This window comes from Pongo pygmaeus, chromosome 7 (genome assembly GCF_028885625.2).
Source record: "Pongo pygmaeus isolate AG05252 chromosome 7, NHGRI_mPonPyg2-v2.0_pri, whole genome shotgun sequence".
Classification (NCBI taxonomy): domain Eukaryota; kingdom Metazoa; phylum Chordata; class Mammalia; order Primates; family Hominidae; genus Pongo; species Pongo pygmaeus.
Genome location: NC_072380.2, coordinates 13,102 through 31,011, shown reverse-complemented (window position 1 = coordinate 31,011; position 17,910 = coordinate 13,102). Strand labels below are relative to the sequence as shown.

General features: G+C 39.8%; 1 pseudogene; it reads left to right on the top strand.

Moving 5' to 3' along the window:
* Positions 1–17,910, top strand: part of LOC129042598 (large ribosomal subunit protein uL23-like) — a 27,466-nt pseudogene extending 9,556 nt beyond the window's left edge.

Genomic DNA, 17,910 nt, shown 5'->3' with positions numbered 1-17,910 from the left:
CTCGGCCTCCCAAAGTGCTGGGATTACAGACGTGAGCCACCACACTTAGTCTTTTTTTCTTTTTTTTTTTAAGACATGGTCTTGCACTGTTGCCCAGGCTGGAGTGCAGTGGTGCCATCTTGGCTTACTGCAACTTCCACATTCTGGGCTCAAGCGGTCCTCCCGCCTCAGCCTCACTAGTAGCTGGGACTAGAGGTGTGTGGCAGCATGCCTAGCTAATTTTTGTATTTTTAGTGGAGACGGGGTTTTGGCATGTCTTTCTGGCTGGTTTTGAACTCTTGCACTCAAGTGATCTGCCTGCTTCAGCCTCCCAAAGTTCTGGGATTACAGACATGAGTCTCCTTGCCTGTCGTGTTTTTAACTTTTTGTGGAAATACCAAACTATGTTACAAATAGGTTGTTCCATTTTATATTCCACATACAGTATTTAATGGTTGTGATTTCTCTCTGAGCTTGACAACACTTGTTACTTAATATTTGTTGGATTATAGCCTTTCTAGTGTGTGTGAAGGAGTATGTGGTTGTGGTTTCAGTTTGGATGGCCATAATCATAATGATATTGATCATCTTTTCATGTGCTTGTTTTCCATTTGCATGTCTTGTTGGCAAGGTGTGAGTTCAACTCTTTCCCCATTTGTAATTTGGTTGCTTTTGTTGTTTAGTTATACATATTCTGTATGTATTGTAGTTAACGGACTGTTGTTAGATATATAATGTGCAAGCAAATATTTTCTTCCTTTGTGTGGGTTGTCTTTTTGCTGTCTTTTTTTTTTTTTTTTTTTGAGACGGAGTCTTGCTCTGTTGCCCAAGCTGGAGTGCAGTGGCAGGATCTCAGCTCATTGCCACCTCCGCCTCCTGGGTTCAAGCGGTTCTCCTGCCTCAGCCTCCTGAGTAGTTGGGATTACAGGCATGCACCACTACAGCAGGCTAATTTTGTATTTTTATTTCAGACGGTGTTTATCTTGGTCAGGATGGTCTTGAACTCCCGTCCTCAGCTGATCCTTCTGCCTCGACCTCCAGAACTGGGATTACAGGCATGAGCCACCGTGCCCAGCCGTAATGTTTGCATTTTTTGTAGAGACAAGGTTTAGTCATGTTGGCCAGACTGGTCTCCAAGTCCTGACCTCAGGTGGAGGTCAGGAGTGCAACAGGGTCTTGCACTGTTGCCTAGGTTGGAGTGTAGTGGTGCGATCTCAGCTTAATGCAACCTCCACATTCTGGGCTCAAGCAGTCCTCCTGTCTCAGTCTCCCTAGTAGCTGGTACTTCAGCTGTGTGTCACCATTCACAGCTAGTTTTTGTATTATTAGTAGAGATGGTGTTTTGCTGTGTCATCCTGGCTGGTCTGGAACTGCTGGACTCAGGTGATCCACCTGCCTCGGCCTACCAAAGGGTTAGGGTTAGGGTTACAGTTAGGGTTGGGGTTGGGGTTAGGGTTGGGGTTAGGGTTAGGGGTTAGGGTTAGGGTTAAAGGTTAGGGGTTAGGGTTAGGGTTAGGGTAGCGTAAATAATTTCACATTATTACTAATAAATTATTATTTATATTACACTATTACTTAATGTAAAGGCTATTAAGACATGTTTGTCTTCAAAGAATGGCCTTGGTTTCTGTGAGCAGTTTCTCCTCATGGAAAGATAGTGCTCTCCTGCTCAATCATGGACAAAATGGGCCTCCAGGAGCTACAGGCTGCAGCAGCAGCTTCTCCTCTATATCCTTCATTGCCTCATATTGTTGTTGACTTTGAAACCTTCTTTTGGTCTAGTTTTATCAACAGAGCTAGTATTTCCATGAGGTTCTACTACATACCAGGTTCCAGAAAGCTAAATGCCTTTTGTTTGTTATTATTCTCTGAATACAAATCACAACTCTCTTCTCATTACACACACAACAAAATTTAGCTGAGGGAGATTGAGTGACTTTCCCAAGGTCACACAGCTATTAAGAGCAGAGTCGTGTTTAGATTCATGTGGGAATACTGAACACAGAAATGAACCGACGGAAACATCCTCCATTCCAAAAGCCTACTCAAGCCATTTTTTATTATTTTAAGGAAAATCTTTATGCTAATTTTAAACTCCAAATACTTATGAATGGCAGAGATCTACAGATTTGATTCTGATGTAAGAAATGATGCTCACCAGCTGGTTACTGCTACCACCCCACAACCCTGAGCATACTGGACAAATGTCTAAGCCTCATGGTTAGTGGGGACAATGCTGGTGGAGTCTGAAATTGTCATGTAGAGACTCACTCAAGCTTAGGCAGATTTGGTGATATATGACACAGAGATGCAAAGAAATGCTGTAGCTGACACACACAGGATGGCTCTGGGAGATGCAGAAGGAGCACATCCCCCAAAATGAAGCTAGACAGACATCTTTAAGGAAGGAGCAAAGGGGCTACATCTTAAAGAATGAAGAAGGGATTTGTCATGAGAGATGGGGCAGGAAGTTCTTGAGAGGCAGAGGGAGAGCATGAGAATGTTAGGAAGGGAGGAGAGATTCTCACACATCTGGGAAGCTGACAATCCATCAGCAAGTCCAGAAGGAAAATAAGGAGGAGGAGCAGAAATAGATGAGGCTGGATATAGAAGCAGGGCTGAAGCTGTATCGATTGTGGTCAAGAGTTGTGATTCTATCTAAACAGAGATTTTTTTTTTTTTTTTTTTTGAGATGGAGTCTTGCTCTGTCGCCCAGGCTGGAATGCAGTGGCATGATCTCAGCTCACTGCAAGCTCCGCCTCCCGGGTTCACACCATTCTCCTGCCTCAGACTGTGGAGTAGCTAGGACTACAGTCACCCACCACCACACCCGGCTAATTTTTTTGTATTTTTAGTAGAGACGGGGTTTCACCAGGTTAGCCAGGATGGTCTCGATCTCCTGGCCTTGTGATCCGCTAACCTCGGCCTTCCAAAGTGCTGGGATTACAGGCGTCAACAACCGTGCCTGGCCACAGAGATCTTTTAAAACAAGAGTCAGCAAATATTTTCTGCTAAGGGCTAAATGTTAAATATTTTAAATTTTCCAAGCCATATGGTCTCTCTCTCAATGACTCAGCTGTTGCATTATACCATGAAAGTAGCCAGATACATTATATAACACATATATGTGGCTGTGTCCCATTACAACTTTACTTACAAACGCAGACTGTGTCAGACATAGTCCATGCATGGTAGTTTGCCACACTTTGTTTTAGAAAGCTCAGGTTTATGATGTGATGGAGAGTGCCTACAAGAGCTCTTGTTTTAAATGGTAGAGTGAACATACACTGGAATTCTATACTGCTTGACCCAAGTTCTTGATAGCAAAAGGTAGAAAAGATAGATCGTAAAAACATAGATAGATGATAGGCAGGTAGATAGATGGATGATAGATAAAGAAAATACATAGCTGTTCCAGAAAACAGAAACGGATAATTTCATGAACCAAAAGCAGAGTAATATACTTTAGAAAGGAAGCAGGCCGGAAAACCCACAGTTGCAAAGCAAATAGAATTTCCAACTGCCTCTTGTAGCCCCTTCCTGGAAGTAGTTATAGCCCAGGGTGTTCGATTTCTTCCTCTGTTTTTTGTTTGTTTGTTGTTTGCTTTTCTGTGGGGTTTTTGTTGTTGTTGTTTGCTTTTTTAAAAAAAAAAATTCCCTTTCGCTGCTTTTTTGTCACATCAGCCTTTGTCACTTCAAACACTGCAAGTGTTCTTTAAAAAGAATTATATCAACCTTTCAATTAAAATGCAACATGTCTGAAACTTGGTATCTGGAGAGGTGAGATGGACAAAGGAGCCCTTGTTACTGCATGTTTTCATTCTCCAAACTTCACCTTGCACACAGTAGCAGCCAATACATAAAGCCACTTCCTTATGGACTGAAATTCTGAAATCCTTTTATGCCTGGCCTTTCCATCCTTCAACTTCTCCTCTCCCATGCTGTGAATGATTGTATTGGACATTTTTGTTTTAATCTCAGTGACAGGGGAACACAGGTAGCTCTAATATAGCTGTGACCCAGATGCTGCTGTTTCTAGCATGTATTTATTTTGCAGCAAACATTTACATCCATGATTTTTCACTGTCTTTTGAAAATAATTAGGCAATATCTCATCTGAGGTAGGATGTTTCTAGTGGTTGTGTTCTGAGGGAGAAAAACTGATCTGTTCTCTTTCCACTGCATTCTAGGAACAGTAAGAGGACCTTGTGCATGAATAATTTGTTTCCACACTACAGAGTGGGTAATAAGCAGATTAGTAAAACCAGTTCTGCTTCACTTTAATAACAGCCTCCTCCAACTCATTTTTTCTCAACTTATTTTTCCAGCAGAAGAATCCCAGACTTCTTAGAGAACCCAGTAACTTTTTGCACCTTAAATCTGTGAAATCCTCATGTTTTCTTCTGCCGTATCCATAGTTCAAACAAAGATGAGGCAAAGCTAGATGCATTCCTGAAGGAACCCAAGAAATTCCTCTCTTTCTCTCTCTGGAATGAAATGAATTCTCCAGACCACCAGTTCTAACCTTCAAAAACCAAACCTGTTTGTGAGATCTCCTTCAAATACTACTGTAGACCCCAATGTTTATTCATTAAATTTTTTAAATATTTGTTTTATTTGGAATCAAAGTATTTGTAATTTTCGTATTTGTATTAATATAAGGGAGAAATGTTTAAATCTGTCTATGCCATATGTGCCTCTGTCTTATTGCCCAATTAATTGTAGCCTCAGGCTAAACTTTGGTTTCTGTCTTTAATTTTTGTCAGAAGAAATATAACTGATCTCAAAACATCTGCTTTTATGTAGGGACTCGTGCTTCCATCTCCATTCCTCTCTCTTTTCTTGCAGTCTGGGTGGAAGCTCTTTAATATGAACGTTTCAACCACCTTCATTCTACCACGTCCACTATGAGCACATTCAAACTCATCCAGCCGAGGCTGTCATCTTGGGCCAGGGATTTTTTAGGAATCTATTTTTCTGTGATGCGGCTGGCACCCCTTTGACTCACTGTATCACCCCAGGGTTCTTTTCATTCTAGAAGCCCAAGAGGGCAGAAAATGAAGTAGGTGAGCAATTAAACACTCTGAGTCAGGAGCATCTCCACTTGTGTTAAGCAATGTTGTAGAACATCGTATCTAGTAAGCTCCTAGCAGGTGAGCCATGTGGCTGCTGAGCACACATGCCTGCTTGCTGCTGTGAGCTCAGACACCATCATCATTAGTCTTTTCCACCTCTGGAGGGAATTGTAAGGGACACTTAATAACCTGTAAATCACAGAGAGTTAAAGGTGCTTCCCCAAAACACTGATGACAGAATGAAAGGTGAGGAGTGTTAGCCACAGGTCAAAAGTGCAGGAAAGTCTCTCAGTGTGGGTTGTTGAAGAAATGCAGGTCTTTTTCTTTTGGAAGTCTCCCTAGAATGGGGTCAAGGACCCTGCCCATTCTAGGATGAAAAATTGGGATATTAGACACCCTCAGATATTTATCCCAAGCTTTCATTTTGGGCTCTTAATTAGTTTGTTCATCCATCACAATCTCAAATGCTAAGCAGGGTATTTGAATCTCTCCACAGTCCAAATCAGCACCGTCCTTTAAAGTTGAGTTTCTTATTATTCTCACCTGATACACCTTATTTATCCCACACCCACCCCAATAACATATCGTGCCCACTGTTATCTTTGAGACAACACTTGAATTTTACTCAGCCTGGAGCGCTCTTCACACGTCTTGTCCAGATCCAGTTCGGACTCATTCTTCAGCCGTGCATCAGTCAATGGGGGTTAGGTTAAACTGTGGTGACAAACAACCTCCAAATTTCAGTGGCTCAAAAATCTTTTTCCTCATTTATTTACATCTCATCACGGGTCAGGTGAGAGGTAGCTGTGTGCTGTGTCATCCTAACACAGGAATCCATACGGAAGGAGGGACCATCAATAAGGTCCCCATTGCTATAGAAAAGAGAAAAAAGCATGCAAAATAGAACTCTGTTTCTTGGAGATTTCTCCTGAAAAAGTCACGTTATTTCTTCTCACCTCCATTGGCAAAAAAAAAAAAAAAAAAAAGTCGTGTGTCCATGGGAAAATTTAAGTAGGTGGGATGGAACAGTCAGAATGCATTCATAAGAAATGAACTGAAAATATTTGGAGAACAGCACCAATGACTATCATGAATGCCAACATGCATCCCTAACAACCCAGTGCTGTTACCCTCCACACTTTTTATGTCTTTCAAAGTATTAGAACTTCATATGTGAAGCCATACCACTCAGAGGGAATGCAAAATACATAATGACATCTCCTTTAGGATGTCCTTAGAGAATTCAAGGAAAAGAAGTTAAATAATTTAAAAGTGCTTTTGGGTATAGCTATTTAGCACTAGACGGTAAGATTAGATATAGATTGTAAAGATAATAATAGGGTTAGGGTTCTCCTTGAAGAGGTCCTTCACATCCCTTGTAAGTTGGATTCCTAGGTATTTTATTCTCTTTGAAGCAATTGTGAATGGGAGTTCACTCATGATTTGGCTCTCTGTTTGTCTGTTATTGATGTATAAGAATGCCTGTGATTTTTGTACATTGATTTTGTATCCTGAGACTTTGCTGAAGTTGCTTATCAGCTTAAGGAGATTTTGGGCTGAGACAATGGGGTTTTCTAGATATACTATCATGTCATCTGCAAACAGGGACAATTTGACTTCCTCTTTTCCTAATTGAATACCCTTGATTTCCTTCTCCTGCCTAATTGCCCTGGCCAGACCACTGCTCAAGGAAATAAAAGAGGATACAAACAAATGGAAGAACATTCCATGCTCATGGGTAGGAAGAATCAATATCGTGAAAATGGCCATCCTTCCCAAGGTAATTTACAGATTCAATGCCATCCCCATCAAGCTACCAATGACTTTCTTCACAGAATTGGAACAAACTACTTTAAAGTTCATATGGAACCAAAAAAGAGCCCGCATCGCCAAGTCAATCCTAAGCCAAAAGAACAAAGCTGGAGGCATCACACTACCTGACTTCAAACTATACTACAAGGCTACAGTAACCAAAACAGCATGGTACTGGTACCAAAACAGAGATATAGATCAATGGAACAGAACAGAGCCGTCAGAAATAATGCCACATGTCTACAACTATCTGATCTTTGACAAACCTGACAAAAACAAGAAATGGGGAAAGGAATCCCTATTTAATAAATGGTGCTGGGAAAACTGGTAGCCATATGTAGAAAGCTGAAACTGGATCCCTTCCTTACACCTTATACAAAAATCAATTCAAGATGGATTAAAGACTTAAATGTTAGACCTAAAACCATAAAAACCCTAGAAGAAAACCTAGGCATTACCATTCAGGACATAGGCATGGGCAAGGACTTCATGTCTAAAACACCAAAAGCAAAGGCAACAAAAGCCAAAATTGACAAATGGGATCTAATTAAACTAAAGAGCTTCTGCACAGCAAAGGAAACTACCATCAGAGTGAACAGGCAACCTACAAAATGGGAGAAAATTTTCGCAACCTACTCATCTGACAAAGGGCTAATATCCAGAATCTACAATGAACTCCAACAAATTTACAAGAAAAAAACAACCCCATCAAAAAGTGGGCGAAGGACATGAACAGACACTTCTCAAAAGAAGACATTTATGCAGCCAAAAAACACATGAAAAAATGCTCACCATCACTGGCCATCAGAGAAATGCAAATCAAAACCACAATGAGATACCATCTCACACCAGTTAGAATGGCGATCATTAAAAAGTCAGGAAACAACAGGTGCTGGAGAGGATGTGGAGAAATAGGAACACTTTTACACTGTTGGTGGGACTGTAAACTAGCTCAACCCTTGTGGAAGTCAGTGTGGCGATTCCTCAGGGATCTAGAACTAGAAATTCCATTCGACCCAGCCATCCCATTACTGGGTATATACCCAAAGGCCTATAAATCATGCTGCTATAAAGACACATGCACACGTATGTTTATTGCAGCATTATTCACAATAGCAAAGACTTGGAACCAACCCAAATGTCCAACAATGATAGACTGGATTAAGAAAATGTGGCACATATACACCATGGAATACTATGCAGCCATAAAAAATGATGAGTTCATGTCCTTTGTAGGGACATGGATGAAACTGGAAATCATCATTCTCAGTAAACTATCGCAAGAACAAAAAACCAAACACCGTATATTCTCACTCATAGGTGGGAATTGAACAATGAGAACACATGGACACAGGAAGGGGAACATCACACTTCGGGGACTGTTGTGGGGTGGGGGGATGGGGGAGGGATAGCACTGGGAGATATACCTAATGCTAGATGACGAGTTAATGGGTGCAGCGCACCAGCATGGCACATGTATACATATGTAACTTACCTGCACATTGCTCACATGTAACATAAAACCTAAAGTATAATAATAATAATAATAATAATAATAAATTAAAAAAATAGGGTTAGGGATAGGATTAGGATCTGGGTCAGAGTCAGGGCTGGAAGTATGGTTAGAGGTGGGGTCATGGTCAGGGTCAAGATCAAAGCCAGGGTCAAAGTAGGGGTCAGAATTAGGGACCAGGGTAGGGATCAGGGTTTAGGTTCAGGGTCAAAGTCTTGGGACAGGGTTAGGGTTAGGATTAGAACCAGAGCTTTGTTCTCCTCAGGACCCACCCGAGGGTGGGTCACCATGGCTTTGGAGCACCTGGTAGCATGTCCACAGTGAAGACCAGAGTTTCATTGTCCTTCAGACTGACCTGGGGAGACGTGGCTGCAGGCCATTGAGGAAGGTGAGGAAAAAGCTTCCTGTCTGCTCCCCATGTGCTGAGGAGGGAGCTCTGCCATGGGCTTTACTTTCACACATTATATTCCACAAGTCTTCTTTTACAAAAGCATCCCTTCCTTGAGGCTTCAGCTGCTCATCGCTGCTCATCATCATAACGTGCCATAATATATAGTAAGATTGAGGTTTGTTTCTGGGGAGAGATCTTGGTATAGAGAAAGGAGAAATGCTTAGAGCCACCATCAGGACAGTTGGAAGGAAAGCTGGGGATAGGCAGAGGCTGGAGGAAACATGTGCACCCACAGTAAACACTTTTATTCATGTTTTAATTACTCATTTTTCTTACAGTGTTAAATTAGTAAAAATAGTATTGAAAAATTAAAAAGTAGGCATATTAAAACTTGCAACACTGTTTAAGCTTAGATATATTATTTGTACCTCATCAACATTTTTTATTTTGTTGAGAATGTCTAAGGTTAATTGGCAGCATATTTCTAATAGTAGATAGAATAATGTCTGTTTTATAAACATTGACATCCTACATTACATGTGTGAGCCTGAAAATCTGAGACAGCTCTCAGATTTTTTAGAAAGTTTATTTTGCCCATCTTGAGGATGTGCACCCATGATGCATCCTCAGGAGGTCCTGACAACATGGGCCCAAGGTGGTCGGGGCACAGCTTGGTTTTATACACTTTAGGGAGACATGAGACATCAATCAATATGTGTAAGATGTACATTGGTTCAGTCCAGAAAGGTAAGAAGGCCAGACAGGGGGCTTCCAGGTCATAGCTAGGTAAGAGACAAATGGTTTCATTCTTTTGCATTGCTGATTGCCCTCTCCAAATAAGACAATCAGATATGCATTTATCTCGGTGAGCAGATGGGTGTCTTTGGATAGAATGGGAGGCAGATTTGCCCTAAGCAGTTCCAAGCTTGACTTTTTCCCTTTAGCTTAGGGATTTTGGGTCCCCAAGATTTGTTTTCCCTTCATAAGGTGTTCCTATGAGCATTAATTATTCATTGTATATTTTATTACACAAATAAGGCACAGATTTTTAAAAAATCATCAACTTCATGGCTACCTGTATAGACATAACTACATAGAAGCTCAACTAAATTTGCAAACATTCCAGATTTTGGGTTTCCAATAATTCTTTGTGATTCTTTAAAAGGTAAAGTATTTTTTTCCATAAAACATAGCAACATTTAAAATCACCCGTAGAATGTCCTGTCATTTTTGTTTTTCTAGTTTCCTCATTTTCTGCAAAGCCTCGCTGAGGAAATGGACTTTCCTTTTATACTCTTCTGTTTTAGAAAGCATTGTGGTAAAACATTGAATCATCATGGTCATAAGTTCTGTTCACATTTTTTCTTTCTTTGAATATTTTTTCCCAGTGGCCAATATTTGATTCTGTTGTATTATGGCTAAAAGGTAGGCATGGCAACAAAATAAAGGCAAGAAGTCTTTGGAATAAGTGATCCCATCACAATGAATCAGTTTGCCATTGGAACATATTTTTACAAAGTCACTCTTTTGAAAATATTTAGCTATGAATTGAAACAGAGTCTGTAAGGTTAATATTTTTCCTGGTCTAAGGTGAACAGCATTTTAGGTTGTGTCCATGAACCCAGGACACAACCACAGCACAAGAAAAAAATATGATAATTAAGTTTACACATATGTGTTACTACTGTAACAGAAAACATGTAAAGAACGTTTGTTTTGATGTATATATCAGTTTGCACTGTTTAATTTTTTGTGTCATAAATGCTCTTATTTAAAAAAACAGGACTAGTTAACAGTGTCAATTACTAGTCACTCATGGTATAAATAATTAAACAAGGAAGTGTTAAAAAAAGTGTTTTAAATAAAGTTTTATTTTACATCTTTTTTTTACTTACACAGAAATTGTCAAAAAAAAAAAAAAAAGCAGAGATTTTCCATGTGGCCGCAATCTAGTTTCCTCTCTTATTAACATCTTCTATCAGTGTGTCTCACATGGCTTATTAATATCTTACATAATTTGTCACAGTTAATGGACCAATACTGATAGACTATTATTAACTAAAGTTCATATTTCATTTGGATTCCCTTAGTTCTTCCTCTGACCCAGGATCCCATCCAGGATCCCACATGACATGTAGTCATCACGTGGGCTCTTCCTGCCTGTGACAGTGTGTCAGGCTTTCCATCTCATGATGACCTTGATAGTACTGAGGAGGATTGGTCAGGCATTTTGTAGAATGTCCCCCATTGTCACTTCATGTTCTCAAGGTGAACTGTCAGCTTTGATGTTCACTGGGATCATTTGGCAGAGCTACTGTTTGTCAGATTTCTTCACTGTGAAGTTATTTTTCCTCCTTGTCCATACTGCATGTGTTCTTTTGGAGCAACTCACTATGCAGAGCCCACACTTACGGAGTGAGGAGTTGGCTCCACCTTCTTGATGGCTGAGTGTCTACATCAATTATTTGGAATTCTTTTCCAAAGGAGATTTCTATGCAACTCCATTTGCTTATTCACCTATGTATACATATACAAACACCTAGATAATTACTTTGAGCTTTAGTTATTATTCGACACTACAGCATTATGTTGCGCAATTCATTCCTGTGTTGGCCGTCGGTAGCTGTTTTTATTGGCTCTTATTTTTCTTTGATATATTTTAATTTTTTTTAGTAATTACTTTGTGATACTTCAAGGTTATCCTGGCTCCTATATTTACTGTCCCAGTTCTAGTATCAGACATTTCTTCAAAGAGCCTGATGTCTTTCAGAATGGCAGGAAAACTTACATCTGGCTGCTGAATGAGCACATTGTATCTTGTCCCTCATTAGCAATGCTAGGAAGTATATGTATGTATCTAACCTACCTACACACACCTAATTATAAAGTTTTCTATGTAGAACTGTGTGTCTATATTAAACTAAACATAAGTTTACATTGATGTGTCCACCTCTGATCTACTATCACATGAATCATCCTAGACTTCTTGCTTTGCTAATTTGTAACCTCCCACTTCAACACTGAGAAACCTGGTTCCTACCATCTGCGACTTATGTAAGTCATTGTTTTATTCCAGATACAGGTACTGTGGTTTTACCATTGTTCACAGTTGCTTCTGTTGGAAAGGACTTTATAAAATGGAATCCAGTGATGAAGTATAGTTCATTTGCCTTCAGCCTACAGATTCTATTCATTTTCAAAGTGACTTAGGTCAACACCATTTTCTCTGCACCTTCAGTGAGTTTTTACCTACATTTGTGTCTTAGTCCATTTTGTGCTTTTGTAACAGAATACCTGAGGCTGGGTAATTTATAAGTAAAAAAGTTTCATTTGGCTCACAGTACTGGTGGCTGGAATGTCTGAGATTGGGCAGTTGCGTCTGATGGGGCCTCAGTCTTTTTCACCTCATGGTGGAAAGTGGAAGGGGAGCAAGGGGTGCACCAGAGATCACATAGCAAAAGTGAAAGCAAGAGGGAAGCCAAGGAAGCCAGACTCTTTTTTAACTACCTACTCCTGCAGGAATTAATCCATTCCTGTGAGAGCAGAACTCACTCACTCCCATGGGAGTACATTAATCTATTCATGAGGGATCCATCACCATGACCCAAACACATTACACTAGGCCCAACCGCCCCACACTGACACAGTGGGGGTCAAATTTCAACATGAGTTTTTGCGGGGACAAACCACATCCAAACCATAGTAATTTGTAGCATAGTTAAATTCTTTTTCACATGATGTATTCTGTCCTGGGATACTCCACATCCTGAGTAATTTTATTTAATTTGAATAGAGTTTGATTTACCCATTTGGCCATAAAATTCTGTGTATTTTGACAAATGCATTATGGCAGGTATCCCACTATTAAAGTATCATATGGAATGCTTCAAACCCCCACCCCATGGAGCCAATGGCTTCCCATCTGTGTAGTTTGCCTTCTCCAGTGTCTCATTAAATGAGGTCACACTGTGTGTATCCTCCTCAGACTGTCTTCTTCCACTTAGCAATGTGCATGCAAGATTCACTCATGTCTTTGTGTGAGTTGATAGCTTGTTCCTTTCTATGGCTAAATAGTATTCCATTGCATGAATGTACCACAATTTGGTTATGCATTATGGGGAGTAAAACCTTCCTCTTCTGACTTTGTTACAGGGTGGAAGACCTTCAAATTAACTGACAGTAGATATATTAGTAGGAGAGACAATACTTGGCTTCTTATTCCACAAGTATCACTGTGGGACAAAATTCATCAGATGGCAGGATCCAGTTTACAAAGAGGTAAAAGTAGCCCCAAAACAAGAAACAAGACTAGAATCTGATAATCCACAATAGCTATAGTTTTCCTTTGAAAAAAATTTTTTTGAGACAGGCTCTGGCTCTGTTGCCCAGGCTGGGGTGCAAAGATGCAATCTCAGCTCACTGCAACCTCTACCTCCTGGGTGCAAGTGATCCTCCCTCCTCAGCTTCCTGATTAGCTGGGACTACAGGCACATGCCATCATGCCCATCTCATTTTTGTATTTTTGGTAGAGATGGGGTTTCACTATGTTGACCAGGCTGGCCTTGAACTCCTGGACTCCCAAAGTGCTGCAATTATAGGCATGTGCCACCATGCCCTGCTAAGTTATAGTTTTCCATTGAAACGTAAAATTTCTCTCTGTAATAACCATCATTTTTTATCATAATCAAAGTAAGACTATTCTTGTTTTAAAAATAAGTGTAGTTTTGTTAGATTTTGCTTGATTAGTTATGTAAGTGCAGCAAGAATAGGAGATGACCACATAGGTGCTTTCAAGTTTCTTTGCTGGAAGTTTTCATACAGAATCTTAGATTTGACTTTTAAAAGCCTTATTCAGGCTAAAAGCCAAGCTAAGAACATACTATCAAATTTCAGCTGCAGTCCTTATAGCTTTGTATGAATTCCTCTCTTCTTGAAGCCCCCAAAATATCCCTAAATTCCTGGGATTATGTCCTGTTATAAGGTTCTTATTGGACTTTTGATAACAACTATATCATCATGAAAATAAGAATATTCAGTAAGAATTTCAAAATTCTGGAGAAATCAGGCAGAGAAAAAAGATAAATGTGTCATTTCTGTTTACAAAAGTATAATCTACTAAATTGTTGTAAGTTACAGTTAGATTAAGAGAAAGAGATTTCTTAAATCCAGAAACTAGAACATTAAAAGAACCAAAAATGCTCCAAAAAGCTATAAAATTGTAATCAATTTTCAACAGTTCATTCAGTGCCATGTAATCAATTCCAGTCTTGTTGGATCTTGGGTTAGCAGTGTCATGAACCCATCAATTTCCCAACCAGACTTCTGGAGACCTTCACTGAGTCAAGTGTATGGTCTTAAAGTTATTTAAGCAATGTCATCAGAACCGTATAACCAGAGTACCTGTCATAGTCTTTTCCGTGAGTCTCAGAGGGAGTCCTGTGTTGGAGACGAACATTCTGACCTGTAGCTGATTGCAGGAGTTTTCAGGAAAGCATCAGAGGGAAATAATATCTAAATGAGAAGGAGTATGAAATGGCTGTGATGAAAGATCTGAAGAGAGTTCATTCTACCGCAACTGACAAGGATATTCAATTTGTTCTGTGGCATACAACATTTATTTATTTATTTAGAGACAGAGTCTTGCTCTGTCGCCCAGGCTGGAGTGCAGTGGCATGATCTCGGCTCACTGCAAGCTCTGTCTCCCGGGTTCACGCCATTCTCCTGCCTCAGCCTCCCGAGTAGCTGGGACTACAGATGCCGCTACCACGCCCAGCTAATTTTTTGTATTTTTAATAGAGACGGGGATTCACTGGGTTAGCCAGGATGGTCTCGATCTCCTGACCTTGTGATCCACCTGCCTCAGCCTCCCAAAGTGCTGGGATTACAGGCGTGAGCCACTGCGCCCGGCACAACATTTAAAATAATAATTGGAATTATGACTCATTACTCTATACTGGCACATAGCATGGATAAGGAGGACATTGACAAATTTCCAGGAATTTTATATAATTTCTGAAAACATAAAATTTTACCCATACAACTATAACACAGGGAAGGTTAGGTATCTCTTTTTATTTGTATCTTATGTATCATTTTCCTTATAAAAAATACAACCTACTTGCAAAACATGCCCTACTTTTCTTGCATGCTTTGCATAGAGTTGTTTCTAGTTATTCTATTATTTGTAGTAGTTTTATTTACATGTATTGATTATAATTTTAATCTTGGTAATCTTTTATTTTCCAGAGAAAACTAGGAAGTAGACAGTTATAAACTGTCATACATTATGTTAGAAAATGTATGAATATACCATCTCCCAATATCTAGAGGGATGTTTCCTCATAACACAATTCCTCAGCGTGGCAGAAAAAAACATGTTTATTAATGGGCCAAAATATCTTTAGTCTCTCTGTAAAAATAGGAAGCCAAAAGTATATAAACTTGAATTATTTATGTTCAGTAATTAATGTTTTAGTATTGTATCTTATTTATAAATGGTCTAGGTATTTAATGCAAATCTTTTACTTAGCTTAACTTTAAGGTTAAAAATTAGCAAAAGTACTTTGGAAACTACTATTAGGCAGATTTACTGTAAACAAATTATTTTTGAAATAGTGTTTTTCGCTTTTCACAAGATGGCACCGAAAGCGAAGGAAGCTTCTGCTCCTCCTAAAGCCGAAGCCAAAGCTAAGGCTCTAAAGGCCAAGAAGGCATTGTTGAAAGGTGTCCACAGCCACACGCAAAAAAGAAGATCCACATGTCACTCACATTCAGGCAGCCCAAGACACTGTGACTCCAGAGGCAGCCCAGATATCCTCAGAAGAGCACCCACAGGAGAAATAATCTTGACCACTATGCTATCATCAAGTTTCCGCTGACCACTGAGTTGGCCATGAGGAAGATAGAAGAAAACAACACGCTTGTGTTCATTGTTTACGTTAAAGCCAACAAGCACCAGATCAAACAGGCTGTGAAGAAGCTCTATGACAGTGATGTGGCCAAGGTCACCACCCTGATTTGTCCTGATAAAGAGAAGAAGGCATATGTTCGACTGGCTCCTGATTATGATGCTTTGGATGTTGCAACAAAATTGGGATCATCTAAACTGAGTCCAGCTGGCTAACTCTAAATATATATGTATCTTTTCACTATAAAAAATGCTTTTCATAAGAATGACAACTTAATTAGAATCAAATTTATAAGCTTTAAGATTTTATGTTTCTAGTAAGTATAATATTAGCTTATTACTAATATTACAACCTGCCAATTGGCAGGTTGTCAACTGGCAGGTTGACAGCCATAAATGGGGTACCAACATATCTACTGATTGGATTACAAGTTCTCAGGCATCCAAAATGATTAACAGAATGACAATTTCTAGGGCTTCTGTGGGAGAGTATGGAAAGATCTTTTTGAACCTTTTAATGCTGTCAACGGAAGAATGATGAGGTTCATACATTTGGAAAGGAGACATTTCTTCATTTTTATGTTTATTTTTATTTTTTTTGAGACAGAGTTTCACTCTTGCTGCCCAGGCTGGAGTGCAATGGCATGATGTTGGTTCACTGCAACCTCCACCTCTTGGGTTCAAGCGATTTTCCTGCCTCAGCCTCCTGATTAGCTGGGATTACAGATGTCCACCACCACGTCTGGCTAATTTTTTTTGTATTTTTAGTAGAGACAGGGTTTCATCATGTTGGCCAGGCTGGTCTGAAACTCCTGACCTCAGGTGATCCACCCGCCTTGGCCTCCCAAAGTGCTGGGTTTACAGGCATGAGCCACCACACCCAATGAGAGATTTATTTCCTATAAAGGGTTGCAGCCTGCAGGGTTGTCCTTCTGACAGGCTGGGAAGCATAGCCTCCAGCCAGAAGCCAGAAACATGCTTCAAGGAGGAGGGAAAGGAAACAGTAATTTATGCTGAGTGGAATGGCCAAATACATTTATTTAATAAGCTCTAGGAGGAGTCATGAATATTTATGGAAGGAGAAATGCATGCATGCGCAATTGAGTTTCTTGCTTCTTCATGGGTCCCATGTACAAAAAATGGCAGTGTTAGCATGATCCCAGGGTGGAGTTTTCAGCCATCTGACATTAAAAGGTGAAGCAGAGGACACGAAAACTCGCTCTGTGCATCCTCTATATGCTGGCCAGAACCTCTCTGTCATGGGTGGACTCTTATCAGGCAAGAAAGGAGAGGTTGATATCAGTGGTGGAGCCTTTGAAGGGGCTGGTTTCTGTTAAATCCTTAGGGAAGAAAGCCTCATCATGGTTAGCAAAGGAGGGGGTATAACGATGTGTATCTGACCCCCATCTTCCCATCCTAGCAAAGCTGAGAACTCAGTTTTGAAAGTTACTCTGGGGTCCCCTCGACCAAGAGTGGGTATGTTCAGTCAGGTGGGAGCTTAGGATTTCATTTTCATTTATCGTTGCTAATGGGAAAGAGTACGCTGTCTCCATGGCAGCTGAATTTGCAAGAAACTCCTTCGATGGGGTTAATGGCAGTTGTATTTTTCTGGGAGCTCTGCTTTAATTGGATAAAGTAAGTTCTGGTAAGATTTCTTCCTTTATCTTCAGTATCTCAAGCGTTTTCATTTAAATAATCTTTATAACAACTTTTGATGTCTGAGTGGATTCCCACACAGTCATCTATTGTAAGACTTTCTGATTCCTTTTTTGTCCTTTGGTCATTATGAATAGGGCTTCTGTAAATAATTGCATGGTAGCTTTTGTTTGGAAATAACATCAAAGTAGTTGTCAAAATACTTAGGAATGTGATTTTTGGATTGTAAGGTGAAAAGAGTTCTTGTTTTTCCTCCAGCAATTTGTCATTTTTTAAAGAGTTTAGCAGTTCTAAGAGATATAGAGCAGCTGTGCTATCTCATTGTGGTGTTCCGTTCTCTAGTATGTTGAGCATCTTTTTGTATGTTTACTTGCCATCTGTAGATCTTCTTTGGTGAGGTGTCTGTTCAGATCTGTGGGCATTTTTAATTGGGCTGTTTAACTTATTGTTTAGTTTTAACAATTTTTTCTATATTTTGAATACAAATTCTCAGATCTGTATTTTGCAAATATTTTCTTCAATATGTGGCTTGTCTTTTTGTTCTCTTAACAAGGTCTCTTCCAGAGTATAAACTTTA